Source organism: Ruditapes philippinarum, unplaced genomic scaffold (assembly GCF_026571515.1).
Source record: "Ruditapes philippinarum isolate M1 unplaced genomic scaffold, ASM2657151v2 ctg1742_1_1_1_1, whole genome shotgun sequence".
NCBI lineage: Eukaryota > Metazoa > Mollusca > Bivalvia > Venerida > Veneridae > Ruditapes > Ruditapes philippinarum.
The window spans coordinates 182,274-208,621 of NW_026864569.1; the positions used below are offsets into that span (position 1 = coordinate 182,274).

General features: G+C 30.8%; 1 pseudogene; it reads right to left on the minus strand.

Moving 5' to 3' along the window:
• LOC132726101 (neurogenic locus notch homolog protein 1-like) overlaps positions 1-26,348 on the minus strand; it is a 56,087-nt pseudogene that overhangs the window by 20,945 nt on the left and 8,794 nt on the right.

Consider the following 26,348-nt stretch of genomic DNA (forward strand, 5'->3'; position numbering starts at 1 on the left):
AAATGATAAAATATGACTGGACAGGCTGATCATGAGGTCACACATAGAAATTGCAACATAGTCTAATCACGACATGATTTCAAAAATCAAAATCCGATCACAAATTAAAAAACACAGAAAAAAAGAACCCCTAAAGAACGCACAAAACGGCCAATTGAAAATGATGCAGGCTTGCTTTGATTGAGCCTGTCCGTGGACGGCACTGTAAAGTGCAATCTATCACTTACGCCACATAGCACCGGCTAAACCAGAATTCAATATGAAATTTTTTTGTAATTAGATAATTAGAAAAAAATCCGTAGATGTGTTTTAACGATGGTTATTATGGAACCTTCATTGTGACACGTTTGTACCAGACCATGCAAAGCGGCGTATCGTCCCCAAATAAACAAATGCGTGTTACATAAACGAGAAAACAATGGGAGGAACTAAACAAAATGGAATTTTCAAAAATTTGAAGCCTGGATATACAGATAAGACGTCAAAAAACAAATTTTAAAAATCAGGCAACATAGTATTCATATTGGAATACAGGGACCAAATAACTAGCCAAACACCAAATAGAAGGAACTAAAAATACCACAAACATGGACACACAACAGTTATGTTATGCTAAACGATCTAGAAGGATCGAAAATGCAACATCTTATTAAATGTACAGGGGACTTTTTACGGCCGCCACACGGGACAAATAAGACTGATGTGATCTTATAATATTAAACAAAAAAACACAACAGAACTCCTAAAGAACGTCCAAAATGGCAAAGCTGAAAATGCTGCATGTTCAATTTGATTGAGCGTTATGGACGGAAATGTTAAGTGCCAACTACAGTCCACGCATGTGTTCACTTTTGACCCTCCTCTACTTAATAAACAGCATTTCTTAAGAGAATTAAAAAAAACGAACCTGACGTAAAACTTATTTTAACCTTACACATTAAATAAAAAGTTGTTTCCACTCATAAAGTTTTTTTAGTTTCTTCTTGCACTTTTAAAATACTGATAGTCTTACGTAGTGATTCGGTGAAGATCTTATATAACTTCGACACTTGATAACTTAATAATGTACATCTATAAAATGTATAAACATTTATTTAGTAATTGTATAAATGCTTGAACAATCCTACCTATCTCACAGTTTGTACCCTCAAATCCATCAACGCAGTGACAAATCCGTCCATTTACTTTATCCTCACACGTTCCTTTATTTTCACAAGGATTACTTAGGCATTCATTGACATCTGAATTGGTGTAAGCAAATGTGTTTATTTTCCATTTTGCAATAGACACTGGACTGAATTTCATTCTAAAGCTGTCCTTGTTAATATTTGTTATTTGTTATTTGTATTTAAACATGTACCACTGTATACACTATTCTATCCTGATAGCCTTAATGTAGTTGATACATTTATACCAATAAAATGTTGGTGTAGTTGTATATTATATTGTAATATAAATATATAATTCTTATTCAGATCAATACACACATTAATATACAAGATGTAGCCACGCATTAAAAATACTTAGATACCGTTACAATCCCCAGAATAGGTTATATAAGAAGAATTCATATTCGTTATTTTAAAATTTAAAACTGCACTGAAAAAATCACAACAAGTTTTGGCTCAGAGATAACTAAAAAAACAATCAATTCTTTTGTTTCTAGTTATTTTTAGTTATCTCTGAGCCAAAACGGTTTGTGATTTTTTCAGCGCAGTTTTAAATTTTAAAATGACGAATATAAATTCTTCTTTTATTAAGTTCTTTCCATAATGCCACAGAAAGCAAAGGTAAAGTTAAACTGTATATGGCCATAGAAATCAATCAAAACCATTCAAAAATAATGATGAAGATCTAGTACCACAAAAGAAACAAAATATACTGCTACCTAGTAAAAGAAACACAAATATAAGTTAAGTGTGATAATTGATTTATGACATTCATATTACCTAATTGTCATTAAAAATATAAAATTTCAATCTTCCAAAGATCACTATGGGCACTTAAAATGAAAAATATAATAAAGTAATAAAAATAACTAAGGGTTAAATTGAAAATCGGTACTAAGTCAAGCGAAATGTTTGAACGCTTTTCATTTTTATGTAATTTTGCACAACAAAATAAACGAAGAGAGCAAATAATTTTAAATTTTTCACACAAGTTATTGGTATATACCTACATCGAATTGTTTGAATTTTCCAGTCTCAAAAAACCTGAGTGAATATTTCATTTAATAAAAACAAGAATTTGTAACAGAGTTACCAACGTCCCCCGCCCCGGGAGTTTTATATGAAGCATAAAATTGTGCTATTTCAAAAGATTGAGGTATGGATCTCAGGACATTCAGTCCAAAATTATGATCAATGCTAGATCTGCAAAAGTAACAATAAATTTGTTAAAAAAATAAAATGAAACACGGAATTTAAAAATCTATCATGTTAAGCTTTGACCTCTAAGTGTGAACTTGACCTTGGAGGTAGGGGAGCAGGTGTTGTGCATGACATAACGTCTTATTATTGTGACTATTTGTGCCAAGTTATTTCAAAATCCCTTGAACTATGAAGAAGTTCTAGATTCAACACAAAATATACCCTATAACAGACTATGTTAATTTTGACCTCTAAGTGTGACCTTGACCTTGGAGGTAGGGATGCAGGTGTTGCGCATGACACATCCTCTTATTATAGTGACTATTTGTGCGAAGTATTTTCACAATCCTTTGATCTATGAAAAAATTATAGACCTGACACAAAATATACCCTGTAACAGACTATGTAAGTATTTGACCTCCAAGTGTGACCTTGACCTTGGAGGTAGGTGACCGGTTTTTGCGCATGACACATCATCTGATTATTGTTAACAATTATGGCAAGTATTTACAAAAGTCCTTCATAGATAAGAAAGTTATGGACTGGACACGACATATACCCTCAAATAGACAATGTTGACCTTGAATGAACAAGTACGACCTTGACCCTGAAGGTACGGGTCTGGTTGTTGCGCATGACACATCGTCTTATTATAACAAACATTTGTGCCAAGTTATCTCAAATTCCTTGATAAATGACAAAGTTATGGACCGGACACGAAATATACCCTGTAACAGACTATGTTAATATTTGACCTCAAGTGTGACCTTGACGTTGAACGTAGGCAACTGGTTTTTGCGCATGACACATCGTCTGATTATTATGAACAATTATGGCAAGTATTTACAAAAACCCTTCATAGATAAGAAAGTTATGGACCGGACACGAAATATACCCTGTAACAGACTATGTTAATATTTGACCTCCAAGTGTGACCTTGACCTTGAAGGTAGGTGACTGCTTTTTCCGCATGACACATCGTCTGATAATTGTGAACAATTATGGCAAGTATTTACAAAAACCCATTTATAGATAAGAAAGTTATGGACCGGACACGAAATATACCCTGTAACAGACTATGTTAATATTTGACCTCCAAGTGTGACCTTGACCTTGAAGGTAGGTGACTGGTTTTTGCGCATGACACATCGTCTGATTATTGTGAACAATTATGGCAAGTATTTACAAAATCCCTTCATAGATAAGAAAGTTATGGACCGGACACGAAATATACCCTGTAACAGACTATGTTAATATTTGACCTCCAAGTGTGACCTTGACCTTGAAGGTAGGTGACTGCTTTTTCCGCATGACACATCGTCTGATAATTGTGAACAATTATGGCAAGTATTTACAAAATCCCTTCATAAATAAGAAAGTTATGGACCGGACACGAAATATACCCTGTAACAGACTATGTTAATATTTGACCTCCAAGTGTGACCTTGACCTTAAAGGTAGGTGACTGGTTTTTGCGCATGACACATCGTCTGATTATTGTGAACAATTATGGCAAGTATTTACAAAATCCCTTCATAGATAAGAAAGTTATGGACCGGACACGACATATACCCTCAAATAGGCATTTTGACCTTGAATGAGCAAGTGTGACCTTGACCCTGGAGGTAGGGGTCTGGTTGTTGCGCATGACACATCGTCTTATTATAATAAACATTTGTGCCAAGTTATTTCAAATTCCTTTCATAAATGACAAAGTTATGGACCGGACACGAAAGTGTGACGGACGGACAGACGGACAGACGGACGGACAGACAGACGGACAGACGGACGGAGCCTATTTCTATATCCCCCTTTTTTCTTCGAAAAGGCGGGGGACAATAACATAACGTTCATTTTACAAAGAAAATGATTACACAAATGTTTGCATGAAAAATTGATATTTCCATATTTAAAAACCGTACCTGTTGAGCAATTAACACCATAAAATCCATCCATACATGTACATGTGTATCCGTTTACACGATCTTGACAGGTTCCTCCATTGTTACAAGGGTCAGGATTGCATTCGTCCACATCTATGAAATTCAGTAGGCAATAAATATTGACTGTACAGGAACAGTTTGTTTAAGATATAATTGATGTTAAGTAACATTAATTTAAGTGAAATAGATATCAATTTTGAGTGCATTGTTGTAGAAAAATAATATACCGGTAGATATCAGTAAAATCAGTCAAGAGTATGAAAGTGAACGCGATAATTTTGTCGTGAAATCAATATTTATAGACGAAGTACTTCTAATGAAAATCATTCAAAGAAAACAATTATACGTACTTATTTCACACTCTGTTCCCTCGAACCCGGAAGAACATTTGCAATCGAACCTATTGATTCCGTCTTCACACAACCCGTTATTTTTACATGGATGTGATGAACATTCGTCAATATCTAGAAATATTGTAAGGTTTTTTTCATTATCTCCGCTTGCAATTTTCCTCGTTCATTAAACGCCGCCTTTCATTGTTGATCTTGTTTTTTCATATTTTATACACTATTCAAAATGTCTACTTATTATCACGTACATTTCTTAGGAAGAATTGAATGACACAAGTTCCAGAAATTTCTTTCCAGGCTAGAATTACGGGGCGTCCGTGGCCGAGTGGTTAAGGTCGTTGACCTCAAACCGCTTGCCACTAACTGCTGTGGGTTTAAATCCCGACAGGGACTTTGGATTCTTTCATGTTAGGAAGCTATCCAGCTAGCTTACGGAACGTCGGTGGTTCTACTCAGATGCCCGTTCGTGCCTGAAATAATGCACGGATGGGCATAAGAGGTCTTCCTCCACCATTAAAGCTGGAACGTCGCGATATGACCTATACTGTGTCGGTGTGACGTAAACACCCAAAACACAAACAAACAACAAACTAGAATTACATTAATTATCGCTTAAATACAATCAATTAACACCACATGTTGTAAATGAAATTAAGATTGATGTTTTGTTTAAAGATGTTGTCTCTCTTCTTTTATTAGTTTTCACAAAATTACATTATCAAACAATTGAAACAGTAAATTTATCTAAACTAGTATATAAAGTAAGGTGCTTACTATTATCACAATTAGTTCCATCGTATCCTGCAACGCACATACATTCATATCTATTTACGAGATTCGTGCAGGTACCACCGTTATTGCATGGGTCCGAAAGGCATTCATTTATGTCTGCATTATAAAAAGATTAATGTCAAATTCATAAGGTCAATAACGATGAATCAGAATTATCTCAAATAATTTAGGAAAACGTTGATGTAATTAGTTATATTGTGTTATTAATATTATTAATATAATATTTTTACTGTTGAGATGTAAAGTAAAATATGAAAAGACGTGCAGATAAAAGTGTAACTTTCCTAAAAACGCTCACCGTTATCACAATTTATGCCGTCATATCCAGGAACACATGTACATTCATATCCATTGACAAGATCATAACATGTCCCGCCATTTTCACATGGATTTGAAGAACATTCATTGATATCTGTGTATTGAAGTAAGTCATTTAAAAATATCATCTATGTGTATGTTATAATATGTTATGTAAGATGATGATAAAAATATCAAATATTTATTTGGAAAATAAAAACAATACTATCAAGTCAGTTTGCTTTCAATCACAAAAAGAACAAATATTAATAATACATTAATAATTAATCAAAGTACCTTTACTTTCATTATAAAGAGACGAAGAAAAATACATTTTGACTTTGTTTTTGTACATGCAATGATTTCTTACTGTTATTGCAGTTTATTCCGTCATATCCGGCAACACATGTACATTCATATTCGTTAAGTAGATTTTTACATGTACCACCATTCTTGCAAGGAACTGACAAACACTCATTTATATCTGAAACGTGATTAAATATATCAAGTGATAATGAATTGAGTAAAATGGAGTTGAATGCAATTATAAATAAAATATTTAGAGATGCATTAATTTATATATATTGACTTGGAACATAACATATTGGTTGGAAAGGTTAATTGTTATAATATTTAATTGGGAAAATCAACTTGCCCCTCAACGGTGTTGGTTTGAATTCTGCAAGGGGCAAAGGATTCTTTCAAGTTTAAATATCATTTAGATAAATCCTGTTTCCATAACTTAAACCACTTAAACTACTTAACAAGTATTGTCTAAGACGGTAATACTAGCAGTAGAATAGAAAATAATGATGTATGTTTGATAACTATGGAGATCTAGAAGATGAAAAAGAGTTTCATTTGCTTCTGTTCAGAACAATATAAAAACACGGCGTGCAATGTGGAAAAATCTTTAGATATAAAAGATTGGATACATGCCTATAGACGACTATTTTATTAGCACAATACAAATTTATCTTAAATAATAACACATCTATTCCATTGCCGTTTTCTTGAGTTTTTGGTCAGTCTGAGATTTGCCTATTAAAATACATAGAGTCAGTAACATAACTAGCTAGAATCTTAAAAAAATATAATTTTTGTCAACTATGCAAATGATAAGATATTATTCTTTGGTATGCAACATCATTAACATCACCTTTGTCACAGTTAATTCCTTCATATCCAGCAACACATGTACATTCATATCCATTGATAAGATTATTACAGGTACCACCGTTCTTGCAAGGATCAGACGAGCATTCATTGATGTCTGAGAATTTATAAGGAACATATTAACATCTAATCAAATATATGGAATGAAGTAACTTTTTCGATTTAAGTTTATAACATTGTTATTACTGTTAAGCACTTTGCAGAACCTTTAACTTCTTGAATTAAGAAGATTACAGCTGCACATTAAGCCTTAGGCCAAAGTATTGTTTTTCTTTTCTGTAGCAAAGGCAAACATGTATTTAGTAATGTTGATATCATTAAGAAACAGTGTAAATTACTTTGTCATAAAATCGTGAAATGTAATCAAAGTGATAGTTTGACTTTCACTATAACTGTGCTATAGATTATACTTGCAAAACGCAAAAGAAGTAACATTTTGGAAGATTAACAGACACTAAGAATAAGGCTTTTGAAAAATAAAACTGTGTGAATTTTCAGGTTAAATGGGCCTCTGATATTGTCATTGGAGTTCTGCAAGGCGTATTAAAGGAAATGCTATAATCTCGAAGTATATTCATTTAACAGAAATATCCGACAGACATACATTACAGATATTTGACAATATTTCAACCAAACTCAAAATATTTTTAAACATACTTTGCTTGAAGTAAATAAAAAACACAACAAACCATTGTCACAGTTGATGCCGTTATATCCAGCAACACATTTACATTCATATCCATTGACAAGATCATTACATGTCCCGCCATTTTCACATGGATTTGAAGAACATTCATTGATATCTATGTATTGATAAAATATGTTGTTAATTTGAATTTCAAGATCATGTGCTTAATCAATAAAATCGGTTAAATGTTTCCAAAAATAGAAAAAAAATATTCTGACACAAGAAGTATGTAGCTAATGCAGTTAATATCATGGATAATAATGCCAGCTTCGTGAAATGTTATATTAAACTCTTACGAAATTCAATTTTACAGGTTAAAGGAAAATGGTATTTTGTACCTCTCTTGAATTATAAGCAGATATAAATAAAAGGGCATTCTAATACACAGTCAAGATCTTAACGGCAAATTGAATCATGTCCTAGTAGTACAAAAGTTGCAGAGCCATTCATCATTGTTCTCTTATAACCCGAAAAAAGTTCTTTTCTTACTGTTATCACAGTTCGTTCCATCGAAACCACCAACACATGTACATTGATATTCATTTACAAGATCAATACAGGTACCGCCGTTCGAGCAGGGATTTGAAGAGCACTCATTTATGTCTGTTCATAGAAGCAAAAACAACAATCATAACAATATTAAGGAAAAAATATATAATAAGGATAGATATGCTCTTTTAATTAAATAGTTTGTTAGACAATTTATATTCCAATTATAAAATTCTTGAGGAGTTAAACTTTCACTGAACGTCGCCTCGTCTTTGAAATCTTTGTTCTCGATTTTAAATCCTTCAACAGCAAAATTCTATCTATAATAGCATTGATTAAGTCTATTAATAAGAGTTGATATTAAGCGCAGCACCTCTAACGCCCGTTTACCAGCATGGTATAAAGTATGGATGACAGTGATGTATGAGAATATCAAAATAATTTTTACATTAACGAATATATCCCTCATACTCTGTTACAGATCTGCATTTACTGGCATTTTATCACGATATGAAACAAATTTAAGCAAACATGTTTTAAGAAAGTTCTGTAAAATTAAAGGTAAAAAGCTTGCGCCTTAGACGAGAAAACAGAGGGCGGAGCTAAATAAAATCCATTTAATAGGTGATCGTTTTCAGTGGACAAAACCTCTTATAAAAATAATCTCATACTTTTATATTTTCCAGCCCTTTTTGTAGGTTTAGAGATTAATTATACTATCTGTTTATATTGAATTGTGGGATATCACTTAAAATACTTTGTTGAAATTGCTGTTCCTTTTTTCTTGTCTACATTATTCAATGGTAAGCTATTAAACTGTTTAAATACGACGATTCATAATCAATTCATAGTAAAAATAATATTTTCTTACTGTTATTACAATTGGTTCCGTCATATCCAGCAATACACATGCATTTGTATCCATTTACAAGGTCATTACATGTGCCGCCATTCTGGCAAGGGTCAGGAGAACATTCATCTATATCTGAAATAAAAAAAAAAATCAGACTTAAATACTTACTAAAGCATTATAAAGATATTTTTGGCAGTGTAAGCAAGGATGAATACATTTTTATCATAATCATTTACATCATATTTGACAATGCATAAGCATTCATATTTATTTTCAAGATTCTTTCTTTTAGGTACCACCAATCTGGCAAGGGTCCAAGAAACACTCATTATATTTGCATACAAATATAAAAGTATCTCAGTTCTTGGTACGATAATCAGTGAATGATCAAAGTTATCATTAGCACATGTCAAATTTTAAATTCGTTTTGAAAATCATGTTCTCAACACGTAGCTATTGTAAGTTATATTGTGATTATATTACATTTTGTTGTTGTTGATAAGGTTAACTAAACCAGACATGTTAATACAGAATTTAAGTATCTAACAATCCTTACCGTTATCACAATTAATGCCTTCATATCCAGGAGCACATGTACATTCATATCCATTGACAAGATCTTCACATGTCTCACCATTTTCACATGGATTTGAAGAACATTCATCGATATCTGTGTATTGATGTAAGTTATTTGTAAATTTGATTTCATTTATCACAGTAGTTGTTTTTATCCGTTTTGTATGATTAAAATGCTAAATAATTATTTTTCAATGAAATCAGATTATGTTGTACTAGCAAAATATAGTTCAAACTATGCAAACATCGTAATGAAAATCAAATACATTTGCGTTCAAAATGAATTAACAGGCTTATTGATTCATTTCGGTGACTAAACTTCCGTTATAAAAAGAAATACTTATGCATACATGTTTAAACACACTAACACAACACATTATGACATGAACAAATAAGCTACTTACCATAGTTACATTCAAGATATACAATGCTCATCGTTGGGTAAAATCCTTTTATTGCACAAATGTATTGAACTCTAGTAAATTCTACCTGAATATCTTCTTTTTGAATAAGTGGATGTATTTACTATGTATGGGAAACTGGATTCCATATAACTGGTCAAATTAATTTGGTCTATTCTTATAAAAACTGCCAGTTTTTTTATTGACACTATTTGATCATACTGTGATAACATGTAGTGTAAATAGTTTAAAAAATAATATTTCTTAACTGAGTGTATTCAAAAGATGTTTATTTCACATTTCAAAAGAGACTGTAAAGTAATTATCTGATATTTTTTCCATATGATGCATTTAATATCAACTCATAGAATTGTATTTTATATTTATACGGAACATTTGTATAAGCCAAAATATGATATGATTTCTTACTTAAATTGCATTCTATTCCGATATATCCAGGAGCACATGTGCATTCATATCCATCGACCAGATCCTTACAGGTACCACCGTTGTTGCAGGGATTTGACAAGCACTCATTGATGTCTGAGAAGCAAATATATAAACGATCTAAAGAATTGTTGATTTTGATAGAATGATTAATTTCGCTTTAAATCTATAATACTAATCGAATTTCGTACGACTCGTTCTGCTTGCTATATTATTAGTTATAAATATTTTCGAAGGTTATATATAAATAGTAGTATCCATCTATAGTACTTTATCTGTCTAAATTCATTGTATCCTACGGAACTACTTGATCTTACGGGATCCAGTTGACTTTCGGAAATAGATATATAGTTCTCTGGTCCCAATCAGGGAAGAAGACAATAAAATGTCATCGTTGATTTGTGAGACATGATAACAGAGAACAAACTCTGTTTCAATGTGTAGTGCAGTTTGTGAATGTATATAAAGCTGTTCTGAAAGCATCATTTTTATGATGGTGGATGAGCAGTGGCTATGCTTTCATGATTGTTCTGCTAGGCGGTGTGTCGTAATTGGACTGGCATATCGATGTGGTGGTATGTGTGTATATATTCTCTCATTTCTAAAACTATTTATCTGCACACTTGTATCTTTATCTGATCACACGCAGGGGAAGTATAACTGTATTGAATTTAATTATCTCCCTTTATAGATAATAGTATGTATATATAACCTAAGCTGCAATTCCATATAACCTGCCAAGAATCTTTTTGACGAACTTATTATACATGTACAGCAAATGTGCTTTTTAGGGGAAAAATAAGTTTCTTCATAAATTTACAACAGCTATGTATATATAAAGTCACGATTATCCAATGAAAAGCGACGTTACAAACGTGCAGTTTTAAAACATCATATTTAAGAATAAAAAACAGTCATTTCACCGTTATTCTCATCCCTGTGATTGCATGTGATAAAGTGTAAGTAAAGGTTTCAGAAAGTAGTATGTAATTAAACTGAATACCTTAGCACAACTCAAAACACATTAAATTTTACTAAAGTATTATTGTCTTACCATTTAAAATACAAAATGAATTGATCTCGACAACATTATGTTTCAGTTTCAGTTTTTATTAAACCAATGCATATAATATGCAACTGGTTATAACAACAAACAAACAGAAGAATAACAGTCAAAAATCACTAATATCTGAATATAAGAATATAATTATGACAAGCTAAATAAACAAAAAAGGAGATCATATTGTATGAAATAAACAAAAATCTAGTCTTGCTATTTTTTACGATCATTAATTTAATATTTGCCAATAAATAAGCTACAAATTATCCCTTACCATTATCACAATTTGTTCCATCATAGCCTGCGGCACATGTACATTCATACCTATTGACAAGATCCTTACAGGTACCACCGTTAAGGCAAGGCTCCTTGAAGCATTCATTTATGTCTGCATATAACAATAAAAATGTGAAATAAATGAAATGAAAATATGTACTGTGAGTCAAATATGATTAAATTATCAACAGTTCACTGGTCCGAAGTGTGAATAATATTTTAATATGAATATGACATTATTGTAAATATTTAAAAAAATATCTTATTAATTGTCGTAGTCTGTTTTCTGCAATAAAAATACATAATGACATTATTAGATGGAAACCAATGCTTTTAATTCTATTATGATGCAAAATATATATACATGTATAGATCACAACACTAAATTCCATACCGTTCTCACAGTTTGTTCCATCATATCCAGCAACACATGTACATAAATAGCCATTGACAATATCATTACAGGAACCTCCATTTTGGCATGGAGCCGACAAGCACTCATTTACATCTGAGAAGTTAAATATAAAAATAATATTTCATCAAATACGTTAAGAAAAGGTTCATTTTTCACTTTTTCATTTCTTCTATTTTTGTTCTTATTTTTATTTTTCTTCTCATTTGTTTAATTTGAATAAATAATGCAAGTTTTTCATTTAATTGCGTATCATTAGTGTTTGCAATGCGCCTTTTAAAATAAATCATATTTGTTTACTTTAATGTTTCAATGTATTTTTCTTCAACATAAATGGTAGTTTTCTAGACATCCATTTTTAAAATCCTGGTAGGACACTTGGGAAAAAGCACTACCAAGCATAGAGATTAACAATCCTAATTTACAGAAAGAACACTTAACAATTGATACCGTTATGGCAGTGAATATCATCATATCCTGAAACACATGTACATTCGTACCCATTGACAAGATCCTTACATGTTCCACCATTTTTACATGGGTTTGAGGAACACTCATTGATATCTATGTATAGATAATAAAAGCTATTAAACTTAATTTCATAACTACATGTAGTATTATATCTTGTTCAATAAATTAAAGATTTCAAAACATTGCAAAAATGAAAAGAAACTACTCAAGCAGTTTTATTGTAAAATAGAGAAAATAAGAATCCCTAAAGAAAATTCTTTTTACTGTTCCTAAATATTGTTACAAGATTCAAGTTGTCTCTTAACTGAGATTATACGTATGTAGATTAAAAATAAAAAGTCTATTACACTTAAAAAATCTTCATAGCATACATATCTTAGTAGTTATTAAGCATGTACAAATGACATCTGTAGAAGAACACAATTTTATTATTGCGCTTTAATATTATTCCTTACTATTTTCACAGTTAGTTCCGTCATATCCAGCACCACATGTACATTCGTATCCATTGATAAGATCATTACATGTTCCACCATTCTTGCAGGGATCCGACGAACATTCATTGATATCTATGTATTGATTACGTTTCTTAAGATTATGTGTTCGATTATTACAACTAACTTAGTTATTTAAAAACAATGGTAATTCAATCACACAAAAATAATGTATAACACATGAACAAAAATAGTTATATGGAAAACAAAATCACATCCTATCAATAATCTATTGTATTCTTATAACGTTGAAATCTGAAGGTAAAAAGAGTAAGTTGTATTGAAGAACAGTTACCTTATTGTGGTAATGTGCAGATTTAACAAGGCATTCTTACACAATGACACGAGCTTATTATGCAAATATCTCTTTTTAGTGATTTAAAACGTTTCAAGTAAAAGAAGTAAAAGTTATCGTATGGGAGTAAAAAGTTCTTTTCTTACTGTTAACACAATTCATTCCATCGTATCCAGGAGCACAAGTACATTCATATCCATTGATAAGATCTTTACAAGTTCCACCGTTTGAGCAAGGGTCCGAAAAGCATTCATTTATGTCTGAGCATTGAAAAACAGTTATAAATCAGTTTTTTAATTATCTTGTAAATCATTTATTTGAAAGCACCATTTTGTGTTTCTTTATATATTTCATTTTCATTCAGAGTTCGGAGAACATTCCATTTTTGATAAAGTGATTGAAGGAAAAACTAAGAAATAATTTAATATTTCAAAAATCATCTCTTTTCTGATATTGAATTTATCTGTCCCTTTTTTAAATAAAAAAATCTGAATTAATAACGGTTATGTAAAAAATAAAGAATGATCTCTGTTATTTTTTTTACGATCCAGAAAAGAACTTACCATTATCACAGTTATTGCCGTCATATCCAGCAACACATGTGCATTCATATCCATTGACAATGTCATTACATGTTCCGCCATTTTCACATGGATTTAAAGAACATTCATTGATATCTGTAAAATAATGCCATAATTTTGATCAATTAATTATATTCTCAATAGATAAGTACATTAATTGATAAGACAGTTCTATCAGTAAATGATAATTAACAAAATAATAATAACGTTCATCAACATGTTATATATAGAATAAAAAAAAGTATATTATAGAACGTATATTTAGTTCCAACTAACGCGATAGTAATTATCTTTTAAAATAAATTAACATAAATCAAACCATATTGAATTCAAATATGATTTTAAGAGAAATAATATTATAAACAAGACTGTATTTATGTATTTTACTATTGTCTGTCTTCAATAAGAGTTCACTTTAAATATTTCCTTCTTTTACAATGGATTGTCAGACTAAATTTCAATAGTAAGGTAGTAAAATGTAATTGTTACAATCTTGAAATAATTACCGTTGACACAGTTAATGCCGTTAAATCCAGGAGCACATATACATTCATATCCATTGACAAGGTCCTTACAGGTACCACCATTTGAGCAAGGGTCCGAAAAGCATTCATTTATGTCTGAGCATTAAAACACAAGTATAAATCAGATTTTTCCTGTTTTTATTATCATGGTTTACATTTATTTGTTTCTTTATATATTTCATTTTCGTTCATGGTTCGGATAACATTTTTGATAAAATAATGTAAAATGGAAAAACTAACAATTCATGATATATTTCAATAAATCATACCTTTACTGTTATTGAACTTCCCTGCTCTTCTTTTAAACAAAAACAAAAGTCTGAATTTAAAACGGTAATGTAAAAATATAAAGAAGGTTCAGTGTATGTAAGTCGTTTTAAGTAGTAGTAATGATATACATATTCACTCACTATTTTCACAAATATTTCCATCATATCCTTCCAAACAAATGCAGACAAATCCATTGATAATATCACTGCATGATGCACCGTTTTTGCATGGATTGCTTGAACACTCGTTGATGTCTGTAAATAACATTATTTGGTGATGCTTCTATGTAACATGATTATTGCACTCATGTGTATATATTATCATATTATTATGTATTACATGTCAACATACTTTTTCTATGTATTGTGTAAATAACAGTACTTTTTGTTTAAGTAAGCTAATGATGCTAAAATGTTTAAACATTACCAGATTGTTAATAATTGCACCATTTGGGTTCGTAATATACGCGACAATACGTTAAGACAAAATAATTCGAATATTATGTTATACCATCTTTAACCCTGAATATATACATGCAGCTGTTATGATAAATAAAAGTCTTAAAGACTTTTATAAAGAATATAGATACTGTAAAGAAAATAAATATGTAACACAAGGGAGACACAGGCACAATTTTTATTTCTTCGTATTCATTATTCAAAATTAATACACTAGACAGGCCAGTGGCAAAGCTTTTCTCCGTACAAATAATAAAATGATGGTTTCCTAATTTGACCCCCATGGGTCAGGTTAGAGCGTTAAGATTTCGCAAAAGTTGTCACAGTTTGTTACAGTGAACTCTGGAAATGTTAAAGAACATGGCAAATGAATGACTTGGACTTGTTTCAATCATACAATATCTACAATATCTTTATTATAACTGCCAGGGTTTGTTATACTCACAAGGACTGTTTATAACAACTCGGTGAGTATGTCGGAGTCTAAATTCCGATCATATATAGATGATACTCGTATATATATATTTACGCTTCAAACCCAAAATATACAGAATTAATACAGAAATGCATGCTTGGACTTTGAAAAATGTCATTTTTGCATGATTTGAGTACATAACATCATTTTAATATTTTATTCATTTATTTGCCTGTGTATATCTTTAAGAGTTGTTCCAGAAGTGTTTCTAAAATAGTTACTAAAATAAGCTTTGAGTGTTGGTATAGATGTTATTTTGACGAAGAAATCATATAAATGTATATTAAACAAAATAATAAAACATTAAAAAAACAATCTTTATTCTTTTGAATTAGTGTATTTTTCCCCTATTGTGAATTTATAAGCATATTTTTTTCCATTTCTTTCCTTATTAGTAAAATGTTAATTGCCCTTTGGAACTTCAAAATAAGTATGCGAATTCAAATTACTACGATTTAGAAATTCTTACCATTTTCACAGTTTATGCCGTTATATCCAGCAACACATGTACATTCATATCCATTGACAAGATCTTTACAATGTTCCGCCATTTTCACATGGATTTGAAGAACACTCATTGATTTCTGTAAATTAAGGTAAGTACATTAATTGATAAATCAGTTCTATCATTTAATGATATTTTTTTTTAATTAATGTCGTTCATCAACATCTATAAGTTAAAACAAAATATAAAGTATATTTACTTCCAACTAGTGCATTAGTATTTTTTTAAAGATAAAATAACATGAATCAAACCATATTCAATTCAAATATGAATTAAAGAGAAACCATGTTATAGATAAGATTGCACTGATGTCTTTTTACTATTGTCTATCTTCAATAAAAGTTCACATTAAATATTTTCTTCTTTTACAATAGATTGTCAGACTAAATTTCTTAAGTAAGGAAGTAAATTGAAATTGTTACAATCTTGAAATGATTACCGTTGATACAGTTAATGCCGTTAAATCCAGGAGCACATATACATTCATATCCATTGACAAGGTCCTTACAAGTACCACCGTTTGAGCAAGGGTCCGAAAAGCATTCATTTATTTCTGAGCATTAAAACAGAAATATAAATCAGATCTTGCCTTTCTTTTTTATCTTGTTAAACATTTATTTGAAAGCACCGTTTTGTGTTCTTTATATATTTTATTTTCATTCAGGGTTCGGGTAACATTTTTGGATAAAATGATATTAAGTTGAAAAACTAACAATTCATGTTACATTTCAATAAATCATCCCTTTTCTGTTATTGAAGTTCTCTGTTCCTTTTTTAAACAAAAACAAAAATCTGAATTTAAAACGGCTATGTAAATAATAAAGAATTTTAAGTGTACATGTATGTAAGTCGTTTCAAGCAGTAACAGTGATAAAATATTCACTCACTATTTTCACAAATATTTCCATCGTATCCTTCCATACATGTGCAGACAAATCCATTGATAATATCATTACATGATGCACCGTTTTTGCATGGACTGCTTGAACATTCGTTGATGTCTGTAAATAACATTATTTTTTTCTTCTTCTATGTAACATAATTATTGCATTCATGTGTTTAAAGTATCATGCGATTATGTATTACATGTCAACATACTTTTTCTATGTATTGTGTAAAAATAGTACTTTTTATTTAAGTAAGATAATGATGCTAAGATGTTAAAACATTATCAGACTGATAATTATTTTACCATTTGGTTTCGTTAATACGCGACAATACTTTAAGACAAAATAATTCGAATTTAATGTTATAGCATCTTTAACCTTGAACATATATCTAAATTAAAAGTTTAAAATGAAAATATTTAAAAGAAACAACAACTCGATCGAACAAGGAATATAACTAGGAATCACCGTGGCTATTTATTTTAAAGCGAAATGAGAAAACTAATTTTTGTATATCAGATAATATTTTACTTTTGTTATACCTATCATCACAGGAGAAATAATCATAATAAAAATGTATTACAATACTAAATAGAACATGCCATGTATTTTTGTAATTATACATGCAGCTGTTATGATAAAAAAGTCTTTAAAACACCTTACGAAGAAAAATAGATACTGTAAAGAAAATAAATATGTAACACTATTTTTATAGTTGTTCCAGAAGTGTTTCTAAAACAGTTACTAAAATAAACTTTTAGTGTTGGTAAAGATGTTATTTTGATAAGGAAATCATATACATTCTAACAAATATCAAATAATTAAGCATTCAAGGACCAAACTGTCTACAATTGCATCGGTGTATTGTTTCCCTATTGTAAATTTATAAGCATAATCTTTTGCCATTTCTTTCCGTGTATAGTAAAATGTTAAATTGCCATTTGGAACTTCAAAGTATATATGCTAATTTATTTTCTAACGATCCAGAAATGCTTACCATTGTCACAGTTGATGCCGTTATATCCAGCAACACATTTACATTCATATCCATTGACAAGGTCATTACATGTTCCGCCATTTTCACATGGGTTTGAAGAACATTCATTGATATCTATAAGTTGATGTAAGTTTATGTGAAGTAAGTTCTGTCATTAAATGATAATCTCTAAACCTTTTTTATTTAATGTCTTTCATGAACATGTTATCTATAAAATCAAAAAAATATTTATTATTGAACGTTTACTTCAAACTTGTACAAAAGTAATTATTTTTTAAGAGAAAATAACATGAATCAAACCATATTCAATTTACAAATGATTTTAAGAGAAATAATATTATAACCAAGACTCCATTGATGTATTTTACTATTGTCTATATTCAATAAGAGTTCACCTTAAATATTTCTTATTTTCCAATAGATTCTCAGACTTAAATTGTCAGGTAGAAAGTAAATTGAAATTGTTACAATTTTGAAATAATTACCGTTGACACAGTTAATGCCGTTATATCCAGCAGCACATATACATTCATATCCATTGACAAGATCATTACAAGTACCACCGTTTGAGCAAGGGTCCGAAAAGCATTCATTTATGTCTGAGCATTGAAAAACACAATTATATATCAGTTTTTTTAATTATCTTGTTTAACATTTATTTGAAAGCTCCATTTCGTGTTTCTTTATATATTTTATTTTCATTCAGGGTTCGGAACATTCCATTTTTGATAAAGTGATCTAAAGAGGAAAAACAAAGAAATCATTTAATATTTCTATAAATCACCTGTTTTCCAATTTTGAAATTCTCTGTCCCTTTTTAACAAAAACAAAAATCTGAATTTAAAACGGCTATGTAAAAAATAAAGAGTGTTCAGTGTATGTAAGTTGTTTCAAGTAGTAGAAGTGATTAGAATTAGTCACTCACTATTTTCACAAATATTCCCATCGTAACCTTCCAAACAAATGCAGACAAATCCATTGATAATATCTCTGCATGATGCACCGTTTTTGCATGGATTGCTTGAACATTCGTTGATTTCTGTAAATAACATTATTTGGTGATTCTTCTATGTAATATGATTATTGCATTTGTGTGTTTATATTATCATGCTTTTACGTATTACAAGACAAACTACTTTTTATTTATTGTGTAATGAATAGTAATTTTTGTTGTAGTAAGGTTATTATGCTCAGATGTTCAAACATTATCAGATTAAGTAATTATTGCACAATTTGGTTTCGTTATATACGCGACAATACATTAAGACCATTAATTCGAACATAATGATAAAGCATCTTTAACCCTGATCACAAAGTTTCAAAAAAGTTTAAGAAAAAAATAATAAAGAACTAGATCGGACAAAGGAATCAAACTAAGTATCACTGTGGCCGTTTATGTTCAGCAAATCTTTGTCCTTGCCAAGTTTTACAAACCTACACTTACGCCTTCTCAAGTTATTGATCGGACATAGATTTTGTCATTTCTACAATGATCTTTGACCTTATGGCCTCATAAGCATAGGGTTCATCTACTGGCTATGGTCAGCCGGCCTACTAAGTATGAAGAGATCAAGCCTAATAATTAAACTGATTGAACGGAAAAAATGTAAACGGGCGAACAGATGGACAAACATACATTCCAACATATGGGTTTATGGACATTCCTTGATTAATGTGACATTTTTAACACAACAACATTTATATAGTTTCTTTAATTTCTACTTTGATTATTGAACGCAGCTCATAAGCCATATGTTATTTGCCTAGATGGAAACACAGACAAGTACATTACCATAATATAGCCTATTTCCTACAGGCGTGCAGAATAATTTCCAACGAATATTATGTCAGTTTTTAGGTTTGATAAAGATTTTGGTCGAAAGAAGCAAGGCGTACATTCTCGTTATTTATTTTTCTTATGAAAATACACAGACACTACAAGGTTATGCAATAATTTTGCGTATAAATGGGATCAGTATTATACACAACAATGTATAATAGCCCATTTATTTTACATCACCGGTTTTAAATATTATTATGATATATACTTAAAATCATCAGTCTTTATGTATTCTATTAAATGCAAATTATGAATATAGCCGATAATATAACTACAATATATTTCGACAACAATATGTATATGGTATAATGAAAATGAAGCAAAATGTAGTCCCATTGATACTTGGACATTTTTGACTCAGGAAATTAAAACGATGTTTTTACACTCACCGTTGTCACAATTTGTGCCATCATATCCAGCAACACATATACATTCGTATGCATTGACACGATCCTGACATGTGCCACCATTCTTGCACGGGTCGTCTAAGCAGTCGTTGATATCTATTTATTAATATCGGATAATTATTTATATCTAATAATCAATTGCTACATATATTCAGTAAATCATTAAACTATTTATTTATAATTGTATGAAAGGAAAAGCAAACATTAAATCATTTTCAAAATTTTTCACCTTTCACTTTTTAAACGTTCCTTTTTACCAGTAAATGTGTAACATCATCAAACATATGGAATAAATTTCAAAATAGACATGTAAGTCTTTTATTTACCTGTTTCACAGTTACGTCCTTCATACCCAGTAACACATGTACAGTTAAAATTATTAACAAAATCTGTACAACTGCCGCCATTTTGACAAGGGTTATTTTCACAGTCATTTATATCTTAAAAATAAAAGAAGATAAAGTATAAATTTAAGTATAAATAGTGCAATATTTCGAAAACTTCAAAATTGAAAGGAAATAAAACAATCATATGTAGTCTTTTCAACTTTATACTTTCATACTAGAAACATATTTGGCAAATGTTTGTTGAAGAAACCTTAATCTTCGTATAGGAGATCAAAAACGTTTGACATAGAGAATGTAGCAACACCGAACCCGAACCTTTCATGTAATCCGTTTGTCAAAGGTCAATCCGAGGTGAGTAGCCTCTTCGGTATCTGCTCAATTTGTGTCGCTCACACGTATGGGACCTGCTTTCTGTTTCGGTGACAGCGTGAACAGGGTTGTGCAGGATTACTCCGTATTCACTTGGACTCAACAGTCATTTGTCCATGCTTTAAGTTGATCTGCAGCTTGTTGTATCCTGTATGCGGCAGTTGTGAAATGCTCCTCTGTGCAACAAAGCACAAGGTCGTCTGCGTAGAGGGCAGCTTTTATTCCTCTTGGTATATCAGCTACCAGGTCATTTATGAAGAGGAGAAAGAGAGTGGATGATAGATCCTTCGTTGAGCTTAACTGCCTAAGGCCAGCTGGTGTGCCAGTAAATTGTTGGTTTCGAGATACCACTTCATTCGCTGGTTTACAACATTTCAATGGTCTTGCCAACAGCGATGATCAAGCTTATTGAAGGTAGCTTGAGGGCTTCTTGCGATCATTTCCATGTTTTGAGATGGAGATAATAATTGCATCTCTCTATTTATTTGAGAAGTTGCCTTCTTTCCAGCTAAGGTTGAAGATCTCAAGAAGGATGTTGGTTGCAAACGAGCCCAGGTGATGAGCATTTCAATTGTAATGCAATCTGGTCTTAATGACTTTATGGATATGAGCTGCCAGAGAACTGTCTGTAGCTCATAAAAAAAAGGTCTTTCTTCATGGGTTCTAGATCTGGGGTGTTACTGTAATTATTACTTAAATGTTGATTTAGGAATATGTGACATTGTATAATTTGCTTTAAATTGACTATAGTTATCATGTTTAAACATTAGTTAAATAACTTTTTTTCGCTCAAGCCGTTATTTTTCTCATATTTAAGCTCATCTTACATTTTTCCTATCAATTTAGACCATGATAAATGTAATTTTCAGACACGAAAATAAAAACAAAACTTTATGTATTTAAATGCCTTTGGACTGAGAAAATTTCTCGGCTATAACGAACTGATATAATTCAACATTCTCTGTCGTGTATATATAAGGCCTTATATGTTATATTATTGTTACTCCTGCACATGTCACAATAATAAACAATATCCGCTCAAACTAAATCTTGAAGCTAAACATAATTGCTTGGGATAGACAAACTATTTATGGTGTCAGAAGAAAACATAGGTTTGAAGCCAGCTAGATTCGGGTTGAGCTGCAGACATGATTTGATTAATCACTTGCAGCACAGGGTTCAGTGTAGATAAAATCAAATATTGGAATCAATCGGCTTTACACATTTGTAGTAAACATTTAATCTTAAGATATAATATAACAAACTCTACCAATTTCACAATTAGCTCCAGAGTAACCATCAACACAGTGGCACATGCGTGAACCTATCAGACCTTCACACGTTCCTCCGTTCTCACATGGGTTTGCTGCACAATTGTCCTCAACTGTAATGTAAAGTAAATGATATATCAATGTTCTAAATCTAAAACGCAAACAAGTTATATTTCTATTTGTTATAGATTAAAAAGTTTGCAGTTATTAAAGATTAAATGTGGCAGTTAATTGTTTTATTATGGAATAAATTGGTGAAATGAGATTTGATGTGTAAATTTATAAATGCGTACTTTAATTAGAGATAACTATGGGTAATTTTATTTATCCCGCATAATGTAATGTGGTTTTCTTCATTTATTTCATCATTACGTTACAATGCTTGCGTACATGTATATTATATATTTATTTAATGTTAAAAGTTTTATCATTTTAACAATTACATTAAACACAATCAGCAAAACGAAATTTTCAGTTATCACAATAATAAGGATAAGTGTTCATTCTTCTGCACTTTTTTGGTCTTTATAGTATGCATGTGCAGGGTAAAGTTCTGAATTAGCTGAATGAAGTTAATATTTCGTCTTGTATCCGATAGTTTATTGATATATTGATAATTCAAATGCACTTAGATACACGACAAAGTTTAAAAACGACCTAAAGAATATGTACAAGTGAAATATACTGCAACACTGAGTTTGTCATAGTGCAATCATACAATCACACGGAAGTGAAGCCATCCGTGATCTGAAAACGATTAAAATATAAACATAAATGTTTGCATGAAAATGTCATTATTGAGATCACGCTGTCCTATAGATATTCTACGCGTATCGAGTTCTAATATATTGTGATTATAAAGGGACCTCAAATGGAATGATCTCAGGGCATTTCTGTCATTTGACCAAATCGATAATGAAATAGCGGATAAGTTTTGTAATTTGCACGAGAAAGACGATGAAGTAAATACATGGAATTAACTGTTGCTCAATCAATTTTACAAATTGTTCATTAAAGAAATGTTAATATGGTGACATTCCACTTGGGTATGAACTTTTAAACACCAACCCTGGAAAAGAGATCGCAGAACCTTTTTTTAAACATGTCCAAGCAAATATAATGATAATGTTACCGCAGAACTGGTCAAAAAAAGCCATTGATAAAAGGACCAGTTCAGGTTATTTCGTATGATTGATATTCATACATCAATGCGACAATTGTTACTTTTTCAAACATGACGAAATCGGCCAGACATTATATTTGAGTTCAAAATATCTGATTTCAATATGTTTTAATGGATGTTTACATAATTAAACTGTTTGCGTATTTAGGTTTGTCCTAAAATTAAGTGAAATCTTAAAATGATTGTTCAGAAATTTTTTTAGTGAGTGTCTTCATAACTTTATATTTGTGTTCACAGTTTAGATGTAAATGCTTAGAATCAATTTCAGCCAAAAATATCAAGTACATGTGATACTTGTTCTAAATCAGAGACATCGTTTCCCTGCAGCTAAACTCGAATTATGAAATATTAATTTCTTTTTAAAACGAGATAGATAACGATGTTTATATCTGGACAAATATCTTCATACATTTATTTTTACATAAAAACGAATTTCGACGGATGACCAAAATAACGAGGGTTTTTGCTGTAAATATATCATTCAAGTTACATGTACCGTATATCAAAAACATTAACATGGATGAGAATATGTTCAGCATTTTCTTACAAAAAAAAATGCAATTCTGGAACCAATGTGCAAGACGTGTATTCTCTTAATAAGGCATTTGTATCTTGAAATGTGTCGCAAAAACTTCGAGCGCCACAAACGCGTTATCAAGTTTAAAGAACAGTTTCTACTAAACATGTTATTTATCAATCTATCCTTATTAGTTAAATGTTACTTAATTATTTCAATATATGATTTACTAACTTTAACCACATGTGTTTAAATAACAGCAAAAGTCTATGTTACTTTGGATCATCGGACGTATATAATATGATTGGAAACTTGTATACTGTGTATATAAATAAGAGATTTAGGAGAGCTTTACTATAAAAACGTGTATGTAAATTAAGACCAACGTTTAAATCTTCAGTAAATATAATAATTCAAATATTCAAATATTACCAGCAGAGCAATTAACTCCAAACGTTCCAGCTAAACATTTACAAGTGTATCCATTGACACGATCGAAACAGGTACCTCCGTTCTTACAGGGATTGGTCGAACATTCATCGATATCTAAAAATTCAGAAGGATTGAAAAAATATTTGTTTCTCAAATGTAAACAAATGATTTCATTTTTTACTTAACTTGCAACATCACCAGGAAGATTAGAAGTAAAGTGGATAAAAGTTTTGTACATAATTTTACAGAAAACAATTATTAGCAACACCGACCTGTTTCACAATGTGTCCCCTCAAAGCCTGGTGAACACTCACATGAATACATGTTTATCCCATCCTTACATATCCCATTATTCTGACATGGGTGTGACAAACAATCGTTTATGTCTAAAAAACAACAATTTCCATAATTGTATCATATTATTAGGCATAATTAGTCATGAGAAAAGAAATGATGATAATATTTGGCTTATTTGGTATTCTGAGCTTCTTATATCTTATAAAATATATTTTAAGAAAAATGAGACTGTGACTTTAGTAAAAAAAAAATATGCACTCTGTTGAACCAATTTGCAAATTCAAATTTATAAATTCCTAAAGTTTTTACATGTACATACAAAAACTTACTTATTTCACAGTTAGTACCCATAAAACCATCAACACAAGAACAAGTGTAAGAATTGAGGAGATCTGTGCAAGAGCCGTCATTCTCACATGGGTCTGATTCACACTCATTTATTTCTATGGTAATATATATGAATATAAAACATAATTAAACAAGAAAGTATTGCATTGAACGATATTCCCGAGTCAGAAGTCGGCCCGATTCTTCAAAAAAACTGAATTTTAATCAATATCGTAATTAAATAACAAACGAAATATTATTATGTTTAAAGGACTATTAAATGCTTTTTTGCAATAATCATCATAAAAGCTGATCTAAATAATAATTCAAAAATACAAAATAAAAAATACGCAAGGGTATATTTTTCTTTCATTTATGCCTTGATGAAGCGTTATTTAGAGGTTAATACTTGGTTGCTGCTCGCCATTATGCGATAATGGCCCGAAGATGTGCATAATGGCCTGAGGGCCGCAGGCCCGAAGGACATTATTAACTCGAGCCATTATCGCATTATGGCGAGCAGCAACCAAGTATTAACGTCATTAATACATATGTCCGAAATACGGCATTTAGACATTGCCGCTTATCTTGGTTGTCGCCCTTTCTAAGAAACGGACAGTTGTCGATGTAAACAAATATCTGTCATTCAGGTTAACTCTTCGATTTACTTTGAAAACATGACAAAACAAAATAAATATGAGAAAATGTTGTTTAATTGTTGTTTGTATCGATAAATACTCTTTATATTTTTTGTGAGAATAACATTTAGTGCCAGTTTTGTATGTTTGTATGAACTTTTGTGCCATCAAACGATAAATGTCAACCTCTAAATGCGTCGATCCGATCGGTCTCTTATAAAAACTATACCGTCAAACTGAAATCATTTTTGGAAGTTCTGAGGGTCATGTTTTGTCTTGGAATGATTTATTGTATTCTTTTCTTGAGTATATATATATTCAATGTTAAGCTTGTTGATTGCGATTGATTACGTCATTTAAACTTTAAATTTTGTGTGCAAATGACTTTAGTTCATTCAACGTCAGCAGCCATCTTGAAAGACACTGAGAGTTGATGACGTCATTCTGTACGTGCGCTCATTCACTCGCCAATTATGGAAAAATAATGCCGAGTAGCAAGGCGGCCAAAATTGCATAATGACCTAGATCTTGCCATAATGGCCATGAAATACCCTAGATTTTGTTACTATATATAGTAACATAGGTATTAATAACACTTAGTATTGACAGATTTATAGAGATTTATATGTATGTA